At 34.8% G+C, this 7,283-nt stretch overlaps 1 pseudogene across 1 annotated transcript; it reads right to left on the reverse strand.

The window, feature by feature from the left end:
- Nucleotides 1-3,899: 3,899 nt before the first annotated feature.
- Nucleotides 3,900-5,557, reverse strand: LOC310715030 (chemokine XC receptor 1-like; annotated as a pseudogene). The gene is made up of 2 exons: nt 5,554-5,557; nt 3,900-5,100 (listed from the first exon to the last, which is right to left on the reverse strand). The product of its transcript is annotated as a chemokine XC receptor 1-like (transcript).
- Between the last annotated feature and the right edge of the window lie 1,726 nt (nt 5,558-7,283).

Below are 7,283 nucleotides of genomic sequence, written 5' to 3' on the forward strand. Positions count from 1 at the left end.
TTCAGGTTAACATCGAAAAGAAGCACAAGCACATGGTGTAAACGTGCTTTCACCAATACCATGTTTTTTTGCCATGTGAGGTTTTGAGGTGTGAAAAACTGGAACATTTTGCCCAACCCGAATTCCTGTTAATGCCACTACATATCAAGTGAACATTTGTAATCGGACACTTAGATTTACTGAGCTGCATGTTGGCTACAATTATAAACCCATGCAGATAAAAATTACAAGAATAAAAGATTTTTATTTTATACATAACTATATACTGTTCATATGGAATAGATCAATTTACATTAAGAAAATTTTGAAAAAATTAAATAAACAGGTCTGGTAAGGAAGAAATAGAAAAAGAGAAATGGAACAGACTGGATTTATTAATGTGATGCAGAGATGACAAACGTACACACATCCTTCATTTAAGTAGAAGTACAGATGCTCATGTATGAAAAGACTCTGGTAAAAGTTGAAGTACTGATTACACTTTTTCACTTAAGTTAAAGTAAAGAAGTTTGGGCTCTGACATGTACTTAAGTAAAACATTTCTTGCTTATTGTTAGCTTTGTAGGCTAGAATACGCCTGTGATGTTCCAGGAAATGACTAGGAGTAGGTTGATGGGTGAAAAATGGCGTGCACTGCGAAGAAAGAGTATTGATCATGTTACCAAATAGATTAAAACTAAGATAACAAGCCAGGTTTGAAAATGTTAGAAGTAGAAAGTGAAGATATTTGTGTTAAAAATATGAGTGAAAGTAAAACGTTGTCTGAAAAACAAATAGTGAAGTAAAATACGGATACCGAAAAATCTATTTAAGTACAGTAACGAAGTATTTATGCTTCATTACTTCCCATCTTTGATGTGATGTGTATACCTGCTGATATACCGCGGCTAATATAAGTTTCACAAGCACAAGTACAAGTTCTTACTTTATAAACCTCTTTAATGAATGCATTTTATTAAAGCATTTTTTTTTTAAGGATTGAGTTTTATCTTCTGACCGAAAGCAAATCATTTTATTTCCAGAAATGACACATTTTACTCATATGTTGCTTCAGTTTATAGGTATAAATGCAATACCAGGTGGAAAAACACATATATAAAACATATGTTTTAATGTCAGCTTGGATAACCACTAACTCACCATGGCCTACTAACATGGCTGCCCCAGATTATACTTCTGGAAAAGCACACAAACTCTGTAACATTTATATTTAGACTTCTAATGACACAGCTTTTCACAATTACATCTGCACCTACATAAACAGACCAGGAACACTGCTTGATCTGATCTCAACTACCTGTTTTTGATTACATCCTGACCTTATGACTAGGATTTGTTTGCCTGTGTTTTCCAAAAGTGCAATCAAAACCTACCATGCATGAAAATATAGTTAAGCTTGATGTATATGATCGAATTTCAAATATATCTAGCTACTTCTCATTCTGTAGGTAGGTGTAGCACAACCATGTTTGAGGAAGTGGTTTATATAGACTACTTATTCTAAAAAAAAAAAAAAAAAACAGTCACTGACACAGAAATTACTTGTGGTATACAAGGACTACATGCTTTGGGGTGTGTGTGTGTGTGTGTGTGTGTGTGTGTGTGTGTGTGTGTGTGTGTGTGTGTGTGTGTGTGTGTGTGTGTGTGTGTGTGTGTGTGTGTGTGTGTGTGTGTGGATTGGGGGCTTACCATCTGAGGTGATACTGCAGCCATTATTTTCCACTAACACCATGCTCTTGTATTCAATTCTTTACATATGCAAATCAATGAAAACTAATTCAGAAATATTGCAGTTGCTTAGACAGTACGTTTGTGTTCTGTGGGATTCTTACCCTTGCCCATTTTTCATGCTTTTTTCAAGCAACATTTTCCAACTTTGACAGCAGAATCCCGAATAATGTCTTTCTTTTTTTTCTTTTTCTTTTAAAAAATTTTTTTTTTACATATTTTAAGTCAGTGGTATCTGACATTTGGGTCCTGCTGTAGTTTTAATGGTGAAAAGTTGATAACTGAAAGTTAATAACTAGACACCTGTTGCTGATTACAAAGACACCATTGAAGGACCACCACCGAACAGATATTATCTGGGAGACACTGACACCATAATCTGTGTAATTCTTTATGTTAAGTGTATGAGATTTAAATGTGTCATCCTAATTATCAAGAAAAACATAAGATTAATGTGGATTAATGTAATGTAGAAGTCAATAAAAAAAAAAAATAATAATTAAAAAAAAAAAAAAAAAAAAAAAAAAATATATATATATATATATATATATATATATATATATATATATATATATATATATATATATATATATATATATATATAAAATAATAAACTACAATTTTCTGGAAAGATGTTCTGATGTAGATGAGGTGAGGAAGCCTGGGGTGCATTCAGAATAACAATTGATCTTAGAGGTGTTCAGTAGAGCTGAGGTCAGAGGTCAATAGCAGGCCACTGGAGATTTATCACTCCAACCCATGTAAGTCACTTCTTAATGTATAGGTGGCTTTGTGCACGGAGGCATTGTCATGCTGTAACATGTTTGGGTTTTCTACTTCCTAAATTAAACTAATTAAGTTCCTAATAAAAATGTATTAAAACTGACCAATCATAACTGAGAATTTTTACATTTGCATCCTGAGAACTAGAGATGACCCAGAATAGATGAACATTCAGTGCTTTGATAGTAGGAGGCTGATTTGACTACCAATCTCACAGAGGTGCTATGAAACAAGGATCATGCCATTTTGGTTAGATGGGGGTGCTTAATGTCTGATTTCACATTGAATAAGTCAATTTCTCCCAATAAGCTGATATACAACCTATTATGATATTGTTTTAAATAAAAATGTGAAAAGAATGAAGCTTTTAATAAATATTTTTAATAAAGATAAATATTACATTTTAATTATTTAAGCATACCGTTAGATCTGCCTTTGCCTTACATTATACCATTTTTTCTGCATTATGAGGTTTTGAGGTCTATGAAACTAGGGCACGTTGGCATCTTTAATTTCTGTTAACATTTCCGGTGACTGTTTTGTGACAAAAAAAAGCAATAAAATAAGTCCGTGTAATCAGAGACTCAGAGAAATAATAATTATATACATATAAAGTGTATATAGATGATAGGTATAAAAAAGGTATAATAGTTAGGTATAATATAAAATGTGAAAAATTATATTATATATATATTATAAAGAAAAGATGAAAAAAAAAAGGGCTGGTATGGATTAACATTTTATAGTGTTACAGCCTGGAAATGAAATAGATTTTCTGTAATAGAAGAAATATTCTCTGAATATACCAGTAATACTAAAGTGGGTCAAAATTATCAATAAAGGTCATTACATTATTGTAATTAAATAAATCACAATAATTATTTTTATTTAAAATATATCACAAACATTTTTTTTTTCTTTTCATTCTGAATATGCATAAGAAAAATGGCTAAACAGGGCATCTTGGAGAAAAATATTTATTTTATTGTCTCAACTGGTTTTGAAATGGGAGCTATCAAGACAAATCGTGGTATACAAGTTTATATAATATGCAAAAGATATAAAAAAATATCTTTATTTTTTACTAAGAGTACCTTACTATATGCTGTGCAGTAAATTATTACTTACAAAATGCTAAATCACCTGAATAAAATTTTTATTAGAATTTAAATAAACAGCCTACAGCAGGGGTCTCCAATCTTTTCCAGAAAGGGCCAGTGTGGGTGCAGGTTTTCATTCCAACCAATCAATGGTCACACCTGATAGTCATTGAAAATGAAGATCATTAGATTTGAACAAGTAGAATTTGGTGTGGACTTGCTTGGTTGGAATAAAAACCTGCACCCACACTGGCCCTTTCTGGAAAAGATTGGAGACCCCTGGCCTACAGTATCTGTAGCAATAAAGAAAAATCTGCAGTGTAAGAAGAATAGACTGTTTGTATAAACTATTTGGCAGTAACAGTGTAACAGCTCAGATGTACAATTAGAATGAAAGACATTATTGAATTACACAGCATGACATGCGAAAACAACAACCACAAACTGTATTTTTTAGTAATGGTTGAACAAAAGAGGATAGCGCCGGTTATAGTTATTATATGGCAAAAGCACGCAAAAACACAGATTTCTAATCTCATGAGAATTTTAGAATTCACCCGGTATTGAATTGTAAAATTGTGTCTCTCACAATTTTACGGAATTTTAGACCAAATAAACCATAGATCACTGGATTGAGGCAGCATCGGGAGAGAGACAGAAGATTACAGATGTTGAAGGCATAAAAAGAATGATCATCATTGCTAATAACATTGATGCCATGCCAAGGTAGGATGTACAAAAAAATAAATATTTTATAAAGAGCCCAAAACAGAAAGTAGGTAGCTACCAGAATGAAAGCAAGTCCAGTAATTCTGTGGCTCTCGTTTGTTGGTGACTTGAACATGGCTAGCAGAATCCTGGTGTAGCAAAAAGCCATGAACACAAAAGCGCACACAAAAAAAATTCTCTTTTCATAATTAACAGCAATAAATACAGATTCACTGTTATACATACAGCTCGTGTAATAACCAGTTTCAGTGTGCACTGTGCCTGGCAATGCTGCTAAGGCAGTCATCACCCATGCACATATAAAAATTGCATTTAATGCAACGTTTTGTTTTCCAGCCTGAGTGAGGGTGCACCACGGCCATGTAGCGCTGAACACTCATCAACACCAGGAACACCATGCTGCTGTAAAATCCAATAGAGGATAGAAAATCTAAAACCTTGCACGCTGCATCTGTAAAAGTCCAATGCCAGAAGTATTTGCAGACCCAGAAAACAGGTTGGCTAGTGAGCAGCAAGTCTGAGAGAGCCAAGTTGAGTATGGTGATGCTGGTCAGTGTTCGAAATCTCATATAGAAAATGCTGAACCCAACAACCAGGATGTTACCAATGAGACTGTGGCTAATCACAATGATGAGGACTATAAGAATTTTATTGTGTCTATTTTCAGCCTGGGATACTTCGTTGCCTATTTTATTACTATAAAATAAATAATCATCATAGTCAATGTAGTCAGCTGTAATCTTTATGGGTTGTCTGGTTTCTGAAAAGCAAAGCAAGGATTAAATAAAAACAATACATCTTTGACATCCTGTTTTACTGATATCTCTTTACTTTCTTGAGCATAGCTCATTTTTTTTATGTGAAACATGCAGCAATTAGCCATTAGTTACAACCACCTGCCTAATAGATTTTTTTTTTTTTATTACCGTCCATGTGTCTGATATATTTCACCCCTTGACAGATTGTAACAGGATTAAATTATTAAGTCAGTGGTGATTTATAAAGTAATATATCGAAAGAATGGTTTTGTTGCTATATAATGATGATATATAATATGTGAGTTAAGCTGTGAGTTAAGCTATACTATACTGAGGAAGAGAGCAGACCAAATCACTACTGAATCAGTGATGAGATTGTTAATATTTAGTAAGTTGTTAATAAATAGTTCTGTAAATTGTGAAAAAAATATTCTAGCTGAAACAAGAATTCTTACCCATTATCCTTTCCTGAATTAAGACCTAGGTCACTGATGAAAGTCAACAGAATCACTTAAATCACCAAAGCTTCTTCACTCTGCCAGATGTTCTAACTGCTGGAGTTCCCCTTGTCTTTGTCTTTTCACAATGAGGTCAATATTTAAAAGGATGCAGCAGTGGCATGACGTAAACACTCCTTCTCCAATACCATTTTTTCTGCACTGTGAGGTTTTGAGGTGTAAGTAACTGGAATTTGTGGCCCACCCCCAATTCCTGTTATCATTTCTTGTAAAGGCTTATACATCTTATACAAGCATATACAAACAGTGAGCAGTAGATCTGCAGAGCTAAATTGAGTATGACAATGTTGGCCAGTGATTGAAGCTTCAGATATAATACACTGATCACAGCCATGATGACAATGAGGATGATCATGATGCTGAGGATTATGCAAATTATATAACTGTAATTCATGAATACATTGTTGCACAATTAATCAAATAATGAATAGTCAAGCTTAAATATGGTTTTATTAGGTGAATGCAATGTTTCAGTTCTTCTCTCTCATGCTCTTTTTTACACTGTACTTCAAAGAGCTGCTTTCACATGCTTTAACTAGTAACAGTTTTTCTGCTGTGTATGGTTTTGTGGTGTGAGTAACTGGAAGTAAGAGCAGCAAAGCCTGCCACCCTGTCAATGCTTCTAGGTAATAATAATGGAATAGCCAGAATAGAATAGCCTTTATTTGTTACATATACATTACAGCACAGTGAAATGTGGTTCTTCGCATATCCCAGCTTGCTTGGAAGCTGGGGTCAGAGCGCAGGGTCGGCCATGATACGGCGCCCCTGGAGCACACAGAGGGTTAAGGGCCTTGCTCAAGGGCCCAAGAGTGGCTTAAACCCCCGACCTTCCGATCAGTAATCCAGTGCCTTAACCACTGGAGCCACCACTCCCCCCACTGGAGCCACCACTCCCCCCCACTGGAGCCACCACTCCCCCTCTCTAGGTCTGTAAGTACAGGTAAAAAAAAAGTAATACAAAAATTACACTATAAAATATAGGTCTATTAGTGCTACTACAACTATTCTAACAACAAATCCATTTTATGGCAATAAAACACTCCGTTTAGTAAAGAGAAATGACAGTCCATCATTACAACAAATGAAGGTCAGTCAATCCAAAAAATCGTAATAACTTTTAACTATTCCCATGTGTAGTTGCCAAAACCATCAAACGCTATGATGAAACAGGCTTTTGCGAGAACCGTCCCATGAAAGGAAGACCAAGAGGAAGCAGAGGGTACGATTATTAGAATTACCTGCCTCAGAAACCAGTAGAAACTGTCCTTTGGTCAGATAAGTCCTCCAGCTGCTACCAGTAGGGGTCGCCACAGTGGATCATCCATCTTCATACCCCCCCCTGTCCTCTACATCTGCCTCTTTCAAATAACCTAACCAACTGCATGTCTTCCCTTACTACATCCATAAACCTCCTCCTTTGCCTTCACGGTCAAGTCCAAATATGAGATTTTTTTGTTCTAACTACTGTCTTTGTACCGAGGATGAACAGATGGTTCCAGAACATGTGATTCTCACACCTATTTGTGTATCTGTAGCAAGTATGTAGCATTAAAGGCAATCAAATCTTTATTTTGCAGTAATAGTGCAATGTACAAATATTATCAATGGCATGAAACAGCACATGACAAATGCAAAATCAACAAGTGAAACCATGAGCTGCATTA

This window comes from Silurus aristotelis (assembly GCF_946808225.1).
Source record: "Silurus aristotelis genome assembly, chromosome: 19".
Taxonomy (NCBI): Eukaryota; Metazoa; Chordata; class Actinopteri; order Siluriformes; family Siluridae; genus Silurus; species Silurus aristotelis.